We start from the raw sequence: 15,322 nt of genomic DNA, 5'->3' as shown, positions 1-15,322 counted from the left end.
GGAAAGAGGGGCAAGTATGAAGTCTGTTGTGGATGAGAGAGCTTGGGAAGTGAGTCAGTTGTTGTTCGCTGATGATACAGCGCTGGTGGCTGATTCATATAAGAAACTGCAGAAGCTGGTGACTGAGTTTGGTAAAGTGTGTGAAAGAAGAAAGTTAAGAGTGAATGTGAATAAGAGCAAGGTTATTAGGTACAGTAGGGTTGAGGGTCAAGTCAATTGGGAGGTAAGTTTGAATGGAGAAAAACTGGAGGAAGTAAAGTGTTTTAGATATAATGTGAGTGGATCTGGCAGCAGATGAAACCATGGAAGCGGAAGTGAATCATAGGGTGGGGGAGGGGGCGAAAATTCTGGGAGCATTGAAGAATGTTTGGAAGTCGAGAACATTATCTCGGAAAGCAAAAATGGGTATGTTTGAAGGAATAGTGGTTCCAACAATGTTGTATGGTTGCGAGGCGTGGGCTATGGGTAGAATTGTGCGCAGGAGGGTGGATGTGCTGGAAATGTGATGTTTGAGGACAATATGTGGTGTGAGGTGGTTTGATCGAGAGATGTGTGGAAATAAAAAGTAGTGTGGTTGAGAGAGCAGAAGAGGGTGTTTTGAATTGGTTTGGTCACATGGAGAGAATGAGTGAGGAAAGATTGACTAAGAGGATATATGTGTCAGAGGTGGAGGGAACGAGGAGAAGTGGGAGACCAAATTTTAGATGGAAAGATGGAGTGAAAAAGATTTTGTGTGATCGGGGCCTGAACATGCAGGAGGGTGAAAGGCGTGCAAGGAATAAAGTGAATTGGAACGATGTGGTATACCGGGGTCGACGTGCTGTCAATGGATTGAACCAGGGCATGTGAAGCCTCTGGGGTAAACCATGGAAAGTTGTGTGGGGCCTGGATGTGGAAAGGGAGCTGTGGTTTCGGTGCATTATTACATGACAGCTAGAGACTGAGTGTGAACGAATGGGGCCTTTGGTGTCTTTTCCTAACGCTACCTCGCACACATGAGGGGGGAGGGGGTTGTTATTCCATGTGTGGCGGGGTGGCGATGGGAACAAATAAAGGCAGACAGTATGAATTATGTACATGTGTATATATGTATATGTCTGTGTGTGTATATATATGTGCACATTGAGATGTATAGGTATGTATATTTGCGTGTGTGGACGTGTATGTATATACATGTGTATGTGGGCGGGTTGGGCCATTCTTTCGTCTGCTTCCTTGCGCTACCTCGCTAACGTGGGAGACAGCGACAAAGCAAAATAGATAAATAGATAAATAGATATAAAACATATATATATATATATATATATATATATATATATATATATATATATATATATATATATATATATATATATATATATATATATATATATATATATATATATATATGTATATATATATATATATATATATATATATATATATATATATATATATATATATATATATATATATATATATATATATGTGTGTGTGTGTGTTTGTGTATGTGTGTGTGTGTGATTGTGTGATTACCTACTTACATTGTACGAGGAGGGAACTTTACCATTGTGGAATATCATCCCTTTTAAACTTCAGAATGATTTCCTTACTCACAATCTCATAACTCAGTTCATTCCACTTATCCACCAATCTTAAATCATAAATCTACTTTGCATCTTTTCTTATAAATTTTTTTGTCCAATTTGACGTCATAGCCTCTAGCTGTTCAATTCCTGCGTTTTCGAAGAAATGTTCAATGTCTCCGTCATCAACCTGGCTTTAAAACTTGAAGGTTGTGATCAAGCCACTCCTCACTCTTTTCTACTCCATGGTGGACTAAATCAAGGCCTCTAGCCTTTCCTTGCAATTCATTTCCCTTGATTATGGTATCACCTATGTTTCCCTCCTCTGGACCTTCTCCATTAGTTGTTTGTGCCACTTAAAAGTGCTTTGATCAAAATTGAAAAGAATATTCTAGTTTTGTCCTCACGTAGAATGTGAACACCTTACTGAATGGTGTATCTCTTAACCTTTCTTCTAAGGAGGGATTCTGATCACAGGTCTGAGATGCTGTTGACTTCCACTCTTTCTTACACACAGATTTTTGCAGTTTACTTCCCACTATATCACAGTCATATGAAAGCTTTCTTTTGATTTCACCAATCATGTTTCAGACCAGCTTTGGTGTGTGTCTCTTTATTCGAATATGCAGTCCTCCTCGATTCCCACTTTCCCTCATGACCTTGGCAAGTCATTCACTTAGGTCAAGAAGAGCAATGGTCCCAGGATAGATCCCTTCGACACGCCGCTGGTGATATGAACGCATTTCGAGAAGGCTATCCTGACATGTGTTCTATGTTCCTCTCCACTAAGATCATTTTGTATCTATGTAAGACAGGGTTTCTCAACCAGGGGGTAATTCTCCCCTGGGAGAGAATTTTAGGGCTGGGGGGGGGAGAGTTAGATTAGGATCAGAGACTGGCAGACTCAAACTATTGAAATATTGATCTTTCCACAAACTACAATTCTATAGATTATACATAATCTACAGGACATCACGCTTTTTTGAATGTCACAGATCAAATTAAAAATAGAAATAAATATTTCAGTATATTTTCAATATCAGTATGCATAGCATTTGGAATTCATCTTTTGAGACAGACAATCTTGGACAAGGGTTAATGACATTCTGAAATATGGTGAAACGGACGCATGGGACAAAAAAAGGCTGAGAATCACTGATCTAACGGGTTTCCCCTTGATCCTTCCTAGAGATCCAGCTTCTTTACCAGCCTCTCTGGCTATCTAGATGTAGACAATCCACCCAGCCTTCTACCCTGTCTAAAACAGAGCTCACTCTCTCGTAGACATCTATGAGCTACGCTACACATGACCTCCTCTCCCTGAAACCGTGTTGTCGTTCATTGAGACAGTCTGCCCTCTGAACATTTCATTCATATCCTTTATTATCTTTCCAGTACCATACAGACTACACTCGTCAGTGTGACCAGCACTTCTTTGGCACATTACCTTTCTCTAGTGACATCTTGAACAACATATTAAGTGATCTGTCAAGTCTAATTGCGAACATCTTCGGCACATGAGAAGCGGTTTCATCAAGACCCTGAGCTATACATGGTTAAAGATCCATTATTATTCTGTGTATGACTTGTCTAGATTTAGCAATTCTTTCCGAGATTTTCCACCACATTCCATCTCACTGGTGATGGAAATGATGCGTCTTCCACTGTGGAAACATTTTTGAGCTTAATATTTTGTTGCTCGCATATTCTTACATTATCCTGTACAACTCTTCCCTCTAAACTCTTAACCTGATTAACTTTTCTTTAACTGACAATTTATTTCAGTTAGACTTATGGAAAAGTTTTGGTTTATTTCCTGCTTTGTCCACAACACTATTTGGAAAGTTTCTCTGTTCTTCCTTTCTTATCTTGTTATACTTGTTCCTTTCTCTCTTGTAATTTACAATTGCAGGCTGGCTGGAAAGCCGCCTTTGCTATATGATATCTCGAAGTTCCTTTGCTTTTCCATATCTTTGGCTGTACATTCTTCCGTTTTTCTTTACCATCCTTTTGTCTCTAGGGCTGGAGGTACCTAAGTCCCTACTCCTTTATAGCAAATTTCGTGGATCCTTCACCACAAGGTTCTGGATCCTGGCTAATGAACTCCATTCCCCATTTTCTATTTCCACAGAAAATTGGTGAGTCAAGTGAAGCTTCTACCTACATCCTGTCTCTGAGTCTAGTCTAATCCCTGCTGTTTCTATAATCTTCATTTACCGCATAATGAAACGTAGCATTACCTGATCACTTTTTCCAACTGTTGTATCGTCTTCTTCATGATCATATGTGTGTGACGAGAAGTTCCAGTAACGGTGGTGCATGAACCCCTTTCATCCTATGTACTCAATGACTTGCTAGTACAGGAAATATTCGTGTGTGTGCCACAATTGTGGTCATTGACATGCTGGTACAGGAAGTATTCCTGTATAAGCTCCAAGAACTTATGTTTTCATGACTCTCTGTCCCCATGAGAAATCATACCCACTAGGTATATCTCTTTACACCTGGAATCATCCAGGTATATCTCTTTACACCTGGAATCACCGAGGTATATCTCTTTACACCTGGAATCATCCAGGTATATCTCTTTACACCTGGAATCACCCAGGTATATCTCTTTACACCTGGAATCACCCAGGTATATCTCTTTACACCTGGAATCACCCAGGTATATCTCTTTACACCTGGAATCACCCAGGTATGTCTCTTTACACCTGGAATCACCCAGGTATATCTCTTTACACCTGGAATCACCCAGGTATGTCTCTTTACACCTGGAATCACCCAGGTATATCTCTTTACACCTGGAATCACCCAGGTATATCTCTTTACACCTGGAATCACCCAGGTATGTCTCTTTACACCTGGAATCACCCAGGTATATCGCTTTACACCTGGAATCACCCAGGTTTATCAGTACTTTATCATCTCTGAGACGTGAGTGTTTTACAACTTCATGTACCACCCTGAGTGTTGCTTCACTATCATCGCTGTACATCTGTTCCGGTTAGTTGAAATTCCTTCGTAGTATTCCATTCATCACTATGTATTTCTTTCCTCCCGTAACACGCCCCTGTTTTTGTATGGTATGAACTGGTCATTCCAGTATTCCCTGATACTTAAACTTGTCTCTTATTTCAGAGAACTAATCCTCCCCTTCTTTGCCCTGTCTTTCCATGTTTATAGTAAGCTTTGTGTCTATATGACTTTGTGTGTGTGTGTGTGTGTGTGTGTGTGTGTGTGTGTGTGTGTGTGTAGAGAGAGAGAAAGCTGGGTTACTTACCTATCTATCTATTGATTTATTTATCTACTTCCTTATCTATTCATGTATCTATAAATCTATGAAGTCACTTACCATCTTATCTTATGCGTTTATACTGGCATCGCTCCAAACTACTTTAAGATTCTCTTCCCTAGTACCTCCACACACATTTATGCCGCCTTCTTAAGACAGTCTTTTTTTTATTCGTGAAAGTTACACCATTACCTCCGTATGTAACAGGGACAGTCGACCTATACGCCCCTCGTAAACTAGTCTCTGACGCATTTTTGAATAATCTTTCAAAATCGGCACAAAAGTTACACACAGTTCTTTCCTATCTTTGTATCTTATGACACTTTATCAAGTTTTTCATAGATGGGAGTGTGAATGATCATGTCCTATGTAAAAGTTTCCCCTTTAATGGTTAACTAAAAGTTTTGCTGAAAATGTTAAACCTCATAGATATCTATGAGCTTCTGTGGTGTAGCGGTTTGCCTCGCTGGCTGTGAAGCACATTGCTGGCCACTCTGGGTTCAAATCCTGAACGAAGCAGTTGACCGCCTCATAAGAAAAATATTGACCTGGCTAATGGCTTATAAAAGTAATATTGAAACTATGTTGACTGGGTTTATATGTATGAAGGGTACAACACTCAGGTAAAAATACAGTTTTCTCAACAACCCAAAGTTTTCAATGATGTGGATATGGTAAGGAGGAAGAAAATGATATATGAAAAGCAGCTGTGAATGTAGAGTTCAGAGTCTATGTAAATGTTATCACTGCCTAAGACTTAAATACCAGTGGAGGTTTATAAGTATCTTCAAGTTATTACACAGAAGTTATCTATAGGTTGCATCATATGTTACAATGCCAAGTGATTCATCTGTCCCGAGACATACAACTTCACATTTGATCTCTTTAATCTTCTTTATAATTTTCTTGAAAGTCTAAACCCAATAAGGTGTCCCACCTCGAACTGAAAGTATTTTGGAGCTACCATCAGTAAGGTGCAATCCATCCAATACCATTTTTATCTAATGAAAAAGTACTTAAATTACTCATTCAAGTCCCATTTTCAAATTGTTGGCAATTTGAATAATGATAATGACTCAACTAGCAATATCTCTATGTGTTGCCATATCATATGGTCTGCACTGGACCAACAGCCTTCCTTCCACGTGACATAATGAAGAAACCCAAACTCTTTACAATGATTACTCGTATGAAAATCACTCCAGCACAGCACAGCACAGCTGGCAGCCTACAAAGAGGCCCTGATAGGAGAGGCGGGAGGAGACCCCTCTAAAGTCTCCACATCATACTCCACAGTAGACAGGTCAAGGCGCCAGGTGGAACACAACACAGGAAAGACTTTAGAAGAACGGTGGACTACTCCTCATCTGCCACTCTATATTGGGAAGTAAAACTTATGTCGTCATTGTCCAGTTAAAATATAACAGAAGAATGTCTTCCTGTTGTGGTAGGAAGTGTGCACTAAATGAAGCTCCTTGGTGTTCCAAATCACCAGATCCACACAAACAGAAGTTCTGATGGTATCATTGCTGATCTGACGGTTGAGCTGTTGAAGTCCCGGAACTGTGTGAACTCCATCGTCAGCGTGGCATTTGATACTACATCATCCAACACAGGGCATATCATTGCAGCTTGTGTAACGATCCATCAACGTCTAAACCTGGCATATCTGTGGATGGATTCATATCATCGCGCCGGTGAGTCTACACTGGCTCATGCGTTTGTTGAAGTACATATTCAACGTTCCAAGTCACCAGACATTACCTTTTCTCCCGGTTTCACAAGAACTTTGAATTACTATCACATTGATGGAATGAGACAATTTCAGTTTGATGCAACTGTAGTTAGTGAAGTGGCACTAAATCTGTTTGTGAACTGCTGAGCCAATGTTTTACACTTACCCGTTCACAACCCTCATCTAAAAGAGATGGTTATCGAGAGTTTACTGAACTATGTATAGCGTTTCTCGATGGAGATGTGGCTGACCAGCAAACCACCTTTAAGTGACCAGGTGCACTGCACAGGGCCAGATGATGTCAGACTTACTGTATTCCAGCAAAATTTGCATGACTGAGAAACGTATTCAGTAGCTCCGGCCTGACACAGTCACCACAAAGGAAACAAGAGTCAAGGTAAGGGGCTTTGTCATTTTTGTTACCCAAAACTATAGTTCTTGGTGGATGACCAGCACGTCTTCTGTGGATGCACCATGACACGATTTAAGATGTTCCAACGTCTGCTACAGTATGAGGCTGTAAACCCGTTGATCTTCAAGACTGCGGTAAGTGCGTTTCAACAGCGTCCCTGACGTATGACCATTGAATTGGTGCTCTTGCACCTTTCAGCAACAAGGTGCCAGCAGAAGAACCTTGTGCATTTGCCAAAAGTCTCCTCGCAAACGTACCAGGCTATGAGTTGTCCAAATCACGAGTAGAACTCTTTTGAATGAGATTTTGGAAGCCTAAATCACCATGTACAATGACTCTCTCAACAATGCTTGATGACTTGATTGGCTCCAACTCCTGGTTCACAATTCATGCTCCAACTCAACCAGAAATTTCTTACAGAAGATGTTCAAGACTGGACACGGTCTCCTGCGTACCAGATACCTCTGGTCAACCTGAAAGAACTAAATGTCATCAATGACTGTGCTGAGCCTGGAGTCAAAATCGTATCTGATTATCTTTCATCAAACAGGAGTGAGGAACACCACATGTACTCCGGGTTGCTGAACAGGACCACCAGAAGCTCCCGAACCTGCACTAGCGATACTCAGTGTAACTAAAGTGTTTACAGAACAACTAATGTATCATCAGTGTAACCGACGCTTAAAAGAGAGATCTGTCTCAATGAGAAATATATTTCTTTTTCCACATTTACAACGAGAACTGCAATCCGTATATAAAACAGTGATGCTCCTACTGATTTATATTAAAAAAAAAAAGCGTGTCCTAAGGGTTTTTCCAACTGTGCCACTGAAGATGGTGGAGAATAAGCTACAAATAGTTAATCAAATCATAAACACAAAAGTAAGAGTGGAATGTAAGAGGAAATATCAAATCAAATGTTGAAATTGTAGATTTACCCAGTTACTCGTGTTGTTTACATTCACACTGTTGATGGGATATAAAACATGTTCAAACTGACCCAAACTTCACAAAATAAAATGAACACAGGGACAGAAGAAACCAATCCAAGTTTTGAGATCACGGGTAATTAATATATATATAAATAAATGAATATATATATATATATATATATATATATATATATATATATATATATATATATATATATATATATGTAAATTTTTATACTTATATGTATTTGTTTATTATACTTTGTCGATGTCTCCTGCGTTAGCGAGGTAGCGCAAGGAAACAGACGAAAGAATAGCCCAACCCACCCACATACAAATGTATATACATACACGTCCACACACGCACATATATATACCTATACATTTCAACGTATACATATTTCTACATACACAGACATATACATATATACACATGTACATAATTCATACTGTCTGCCTTTATTCATTTCCGTCGCCACCCCACCACACATGATATGACACCCCTCCCCTCCCCCCGCACGTGCTCGAGGTAGAGCTAGGAAAAGACAACAAAGGCCGCATTCGTTCACACTCAGTCTCCAGCTGTCATGTATGATGTATCGAAACCACAGCTCCCCTTCCACATCCAGGCCCACAGACCTTTCCATAGTTTACCCAAGACGCTTCACATGCCTTGGTTCAATCCACTGATAGCACGTCGACCCCGGTATACCACATCGTTCCAATTCACTCTATTCCTTACACGCCTTTCACCCTCCTGCATGTTCAGGCCCCGATTGCTCAAAATCTTTTTCACTCCATCCTTGCACCTCCAATTTGGTCTCCCACTTCTCATTCCCTCCACCTGTGACACATACATCCTCTTTGTCAATCTTTCCTCAGTCATTCTCTCCATGTAACCAAACCATTTCAACACACCCTCTTCTGCTCTCTCAACCACACTCTTTTTATTACCACACATTTCTTACCCTTTCATTACTTATTCGATCAAACCACCTCACACCACATATTGTCCTCAAACATCTCATTTCCAACACATCCACCTTCCTCCGAACAAACCTATCTATAGCCCACGCCTCGCTACTATATACCATTGTTGGAATCACTATTCCTTTAAACATACCCATTCTTCCTTTCCGAAATAATGTTCTCGCCTCTCACACATTCTTCAACGCTCCCAGAACCTTCCCCCCCTCCCCAACCCTCTAACTCACCTCAGCTCCCATGGTTCCATCCGCTGCCAAATCCACTCCTAGATATCTAAAATACTTCACTTCCTCCAGTTTTTCTCCATTCAAACTTACCTCCCAGTTGACTTGTCCCGCAACCCTACTGTACCCAATAACTTTGCTCTTATTCACATTTATTCTCAGTTTTCTCCTTTCACACATTTTACCAAATTCATTTACCAGCTTCTGCAGTTTCTCACCCGAATCAGCCACCGGCGATGTATCATCAGCAAACAACTGACTCACTCCCTCTCATCCACAACAGACTGCATACTTGTCCCTCTCTCCAAAACTCTTGCATTCACCTCCCTAACAATCCCATCCATAAACAGATTAAACAACCATAGAAACATCACGCACCCCTGCCGGAAACCGATATTCACTGAGAACCAATCACTTTCCTCTCTTCCTATTCGCACACATGCCTTACATCCTCGATAAAAACTTTTCACTGCTTCTAACTACTTGCCTCCCAGACCATATACTCTTAATACCTTCTACAGAGCATCTCTATCAACTCTGTCATATGCCTTCTCCAGATCCATAAATGCTACCTACAAATCCATTTCTTTTTCTAAGTATCTCTCACATACATTCTTCAAAGCAAACACCTGATCCACACATCCTCACCACTTCTGAAATCATACTGCTCTTCCCCAATCTGATGCTCTGTACATGCCTTCACACTCTCAATCAGTACCTACCCATATCATTTCCCAGGAATACTCAACAAACTTATACCTCTGTGATTTGAACACTCACTTATATCCCCTTTGTTTTTGTACAATGGCACTCTTCATGGTTTGGGAATGTTTTGGGAGTAAAGTCATTGGTTGGTGAGATCACGTGAGCAAAGGAAGGACTAGCACTACTTCTGAAACAGGAGTTGTGGGAGTATGTGATAGAGTGTAAAAAAGTAAACTCTAGATTGATATGGGTAAAACTGAAAGTGGATAGAGATGGGTGACTATTGGTGCCTATGCACCTGGGCATGAGAAGAAAGATTATGAGAGGCAAGTGTTTTGGGAGCAGCTGAGTGAGTGTGTTAGCAGTTTTGATGCACGAGACCGGGCTATAGTGATGGGAGATTTGAATGCAAAGTTGAGTAATGTGGCAGTTGAGGGAATAATTAGTGTTCGTAGGGTATTTAGTGTTGCAAATGGAAATAGTGATGAGCTTGTAGATTTGTGTGCCGAAAAAGGACTGGTGATTGGGAATACCTGGTTTAAAAAGAGATATACATAAATATACGTATGTAAGTAGGAAAGATGGCCAGAAAGCGTCATTGGATTATATGTTTAATTGATAGGCGGTTGAAAGAGAGACTTTTGGATGTTAATGTGCCGAGAGGTGCAACTGGAGGAATGTCTGAGCATAATCTTGTGGAGGCGAAGGTGAAGATTTGTAGAGGTTTTCAGAAAAGAAGAGAAAATGTTGGGGTGCAGAGAGTGGTGAGAGTAGGTGAGCTTGGGAAGGAGACTTGTGTGAGGAAGTACCAGAAGAGATTGAGTGCAAAATGGAAAAAGGTGACAGCAAAGGACGTAAGGGGAGTGGGGAGGAATGGAATGTATTTAGGTAAGCAGTGATGGCTTGCGCAAAAAATACTTGTGGCATGATATATATATATATATATATATATATATATACGAACAAAGTGCATATGAACACGCACCTTCATAGAACATACAAACCTCCAACAGTCAGGATCGAACCAGGAACCCCTGTGCAACAGGCGGGAATGCTACCGCTAGGCTATGATCGCCCCTGATAGGGTAATGACTATTCGAATACTTTGTACTCGAATACCCTTCGTCTCACGTTGGTGAGCAACAGGGTGTACACCGGTCTTTCCCATCAGGCTCACACAGCCAGCAGATAGCATTTTACCGAATCTAAGTGTACAACGCGGAGGTTATGAATACGAACAAAGTGCATATGAATGCGCACCTTCATCGAACATACAAACCTCCAACAACCAGACTGAAACCTGGTACCCCTGTGCAACAGGCGGGAGAGATACCGCTAGGTTATGATCGCTGTTGGAGGTTTGTTTGTTCTATGAAGTTGCGCGTTCATATGCACTTTGTTCGTATTCATATACCTCCGCGTTGTACAGTAAGGTTCGGTAAAATGCTATCTGCATTTAATGGAAAAAATGAATATGTGAAACTCAATTTGTGAATCTTGAATTCATTAACACAAGTTGATTGATGAACACTCAATAAATAACTAAAATATGAATGTAGCAATGAAAAGCTATATATTATGAAGGGATGAATGCAAACCATAGCAATAACTGAGGTAAACTAACGATTATGTAAACAATCTGTTAAACACAAAATTAAAATCATAACTAACGGGTAAATGATAGACAAAACTAAAGAGATAAATGTCTGTCCTATCTCGTAACAACATCCAAAAGTTGAATATAACAGCGAGTAAATACATAAAAATTAGACAAACTGACAAACTGAACATATAAAATATCATCCAAAACTGATCATAAGAACCTATGAACAAATGAATGTTGACAGATATGAATATCGTCCAGACGAATATCAACCAGAGACAGATGGTTGAGGAGCGAATATCTTTATAACTATTTATGTACTTTTGAGTCATCTGGTCGTGTGACCAGCCAACACGAGCTTCGCCCTTCAACACCCTCCACCTACGACGACAAGTCTCTGCCATGGTGAGAAGTGCCATTCTGCAAACTGAGGAGACAGCACAAGTGCCATACTCAACCTGAGGATCATCTAGAGTGCTGGCACTACCCATTGTGCCAACATACACACCATACAGCAAAGGGTTCAACATTATAGTCTAACACCAGCAGTGCCAACACCAGCATTATTTATGAGAGATGAAAAAGATGACAATTAAACACTGAGATTTTATCACTTTAGAGAATCATGATCACACACACACACACACACACACACACACACACACACACACACACACACACACACACACACATATATATATATATATATATATATATATATATATATATATATATATATATATATATATATATATATATATATATATATATATCATCCTGGGGATAAGGGTGAAAGAATACTTCCCGCGTTTCTCCTGCTTGTCGTATTAGGCGATTACATTGGGAAAGAGCGGGGGGCTGGAAATCCTCCCCTCTCGATTTTAATTTTCCAAAAGAGGGAACAGAGAAGGGGGCCAAGTGAGGATGTTCCCCCCTAGGCTCAGTCCTCTATTCTTAACGCTACCTCGCTAACGCGGAAAATGGCGAATATGTATAGAATATATATATATATATATATATATATATATATATATATATATATATATATATATATATATATATATATATATATATATATATTCATTTCATCTATCCATTTACTTTGCCGCTGTCTCCCGCGTTAGGGAGGTAGCATAAGGAAACAGACGGAAGAGAGGCCCAACCCACCCATATGCACATACACATAAACGTCCACATACGCACATATACATACCTATACATTTCAACGTATACATATATATATACATACACAGACGTATACATACATACACATGTACATAATTCACATCCGCCGCCTTCATTCATTCTCGTCGCCACCCCGCCACACATGACAACTCCCTTCCCCCGCACGGGCGCGAGGTATCGCCATTTTACGCTGCGCCAGAAACAAAAGACATTAGTTCATATCCACTCACTAGCTGTCACGTATATTGCCCTGAAACCACAAGCCCCAATCCAAAACATGGCCCTACAGAGGTTTTGAAATGGCAGCCTAGCCATAGCCATCCACAAAGGCTCCACCTCCAAAAGTTCTACAATGGCGTCCCCCAGGGAGCAGTTGTTTCTCCAACCGTCTTTAATCTTTTACTACAAGGCTTCCCTCTACGTCCGGGCAACCTACAATGTGGAAGTATACAAAGGCTTCATATCCAAAAGTCTCAAGGTCTACAATAGAGTTCCCCAGAGAGCAGTTCTTTCTTCAGCTCTCTTTAATCTCTCCCTACACGAAATCCCTCCGCCCCTTGTAAACCAGACTGCGGTTTTATGCAGACGACCTCACATTTACATCACAGAACAATAATACTCTAAAACACAATAAGCATGGGCCACTACATTACTGAGTTATAGCACTGTCTTGACCAAATCAATGTCTGCATCCTCTAAGATTCCCCACCGTCACTTTCTTCACCCATGGCAGACATGACTCCATTATGTATGTCCTGAATGATCAATATAGATAAGTGGAACAGCAAGTTGTTCCTCAGAATAAGTGGAATCAAGTTGTTCTTCACCTTGAAAGCAACCCACAATTGTTCCTCAGAAAACGTAAAATACAAGTTACTAAACAAGGCAAACGAGATCTCAAAACGATGGCCAGTAATCTAACTAACATTATAGTTCTCTCCTCGTACTTCATAAACATCAAACTGTACTCATCATACTAACTACAAACCCACAAGTTGCTCTACCACAATAATCGAGATGGCAAGAATATCGAAAACCCTTCAAAAGTCCATAAGAAAACCTCGTAAATTCTACATCAAAGAGAACAGGAAGAAAAAAAAATGACAGTTCCTCAACAGAATTACTCCCATAAAGACAGTATCAGAATCTATACTGATCACGAAAGACGAGAATCCTCAGGTAAGCAACTGCGTGAGAATCCCCCGATTTCCGAGCCACAAGCCATGGAGGAAAAAGGATCGCTAATGACACCGCGTCAGGCGAGCGGCCTCACGCGTCGTCGGGCTGCGTGAGTGATGGTGGTAAAAAAGTAATTTGTCTTGAGGGGAAAGGATGAAGGAAAAGTTCGCGGCAATGTCCTCGTCCTCAAACCACGATCTACAGACGCCAATAATGCGGCTACGAACGGGATTTTAATTTTCTTTTTTACTTTTTTATCACTGCGTCAGTCATTGATTCGGGTTGAGAATGCTGGAGTTCAGGTTAAGTTTAATGAGACACTATAAAACACAGGGTAAATGGAACACTACGAGGAAATAAAGGAACTATTTATCTCACTAAGGACTGAAGATACTGTTCTTGTTGGTACCAAGACTCTACATTGGTAACAAGATACGAAGCAACGCGGTTCGGAACAAGATTTGAAGTAACAAGATTCGGAGCAACAATATTCGAAGTAATAAGATGCAATGCAAAACATTTGAGACAAGAATGTTCGACGAAATAAGATTCCATGCAGCAAGACTTGAAGCAGCAACAATGAAACAAAAAGATTCGAGATGATAAGAATCCGATCAACCTGATACAAAACAACGAGAATTAAAGCGATATGATCTGAAGCAACAAGATTTAAAGCAAGATTCAAAACAACACGATTCGAAGCAACAGGAAATAAAAGATGATCAAGATTCGAAGCAACAACACTAAGGAAGACGAAGACACTGAAAATGCAATTGATGTTTTACTGATACAGACATTGCATCAAATGGACAGGGTAATATATTACCCTTAATGGCGACTGTATTCATTCGTCCTCCTGCCTTACAAACAACGACATAGATATCACATCCAAGTACGATATCTGTACACAGTTTACCTACTGATCATTATGATACCACCTCCTTCGTTCCCCGATTGCCGAAGCTTTGGAATTATCCGCCTCTTCTTCGTCTTTCCATCTTCCTATAACCGTTTTACCTCAACGAGATCATGTCTACAAACACCTGAGGATATCTCATTGATTTCTTCATTCTGTTGCTCACATCCTATTTGCTCCTGATCCGTGATAGCCGTAATGGAGGCATCCTTTTGCCCTTACCATGTCGATCATCAGTCGAACCGACCTCAGCCATTCCATTATTTGCCATCCAACAAACTCATTCCTTTGCAAGCTTGAGTTCCGTATTCCTGTGTGGCTGAATGTGTTCACTTCTCAATACCAAGTATTCAGGAACCTGTATTCCTCCCACATACCAGAGAGTCTGCAAGCGTTACCCTTCCGCCAACCTCTTTAACCCATAATGATTTGCATTCCAATACCATTCCGTTACTACAATGCCCACAGACGTTGAACTAGTCCCATAAGTTACACTAGCTATGTTGTAACATATTCAGATAAATTTGTAGACTTTCACTTTATATAGCAAGTACATCTTTCCTTGCATTTCCTATTTCTCTCTT

The sequence above is a fragment of the Panulirus ornatus genome, chromosome 11 (assembly GCF_036320965.1).
Source record: "Panulirus ornatus isolate Po-2019 chromosome 11, ASM3632096v1, whole genome shotgun sequence".
Lineage (NCBI taxonomy): Eukaryota > Metazoa > Arthropoda > Malacostraca > Decapoda > Palinuridae > Panulirus > Panulirus ornatus.
The sequence above is the reverse complement of the archived record's forward strand: the minus strand, read 5'-3'. Positions refer to the sequence as shown.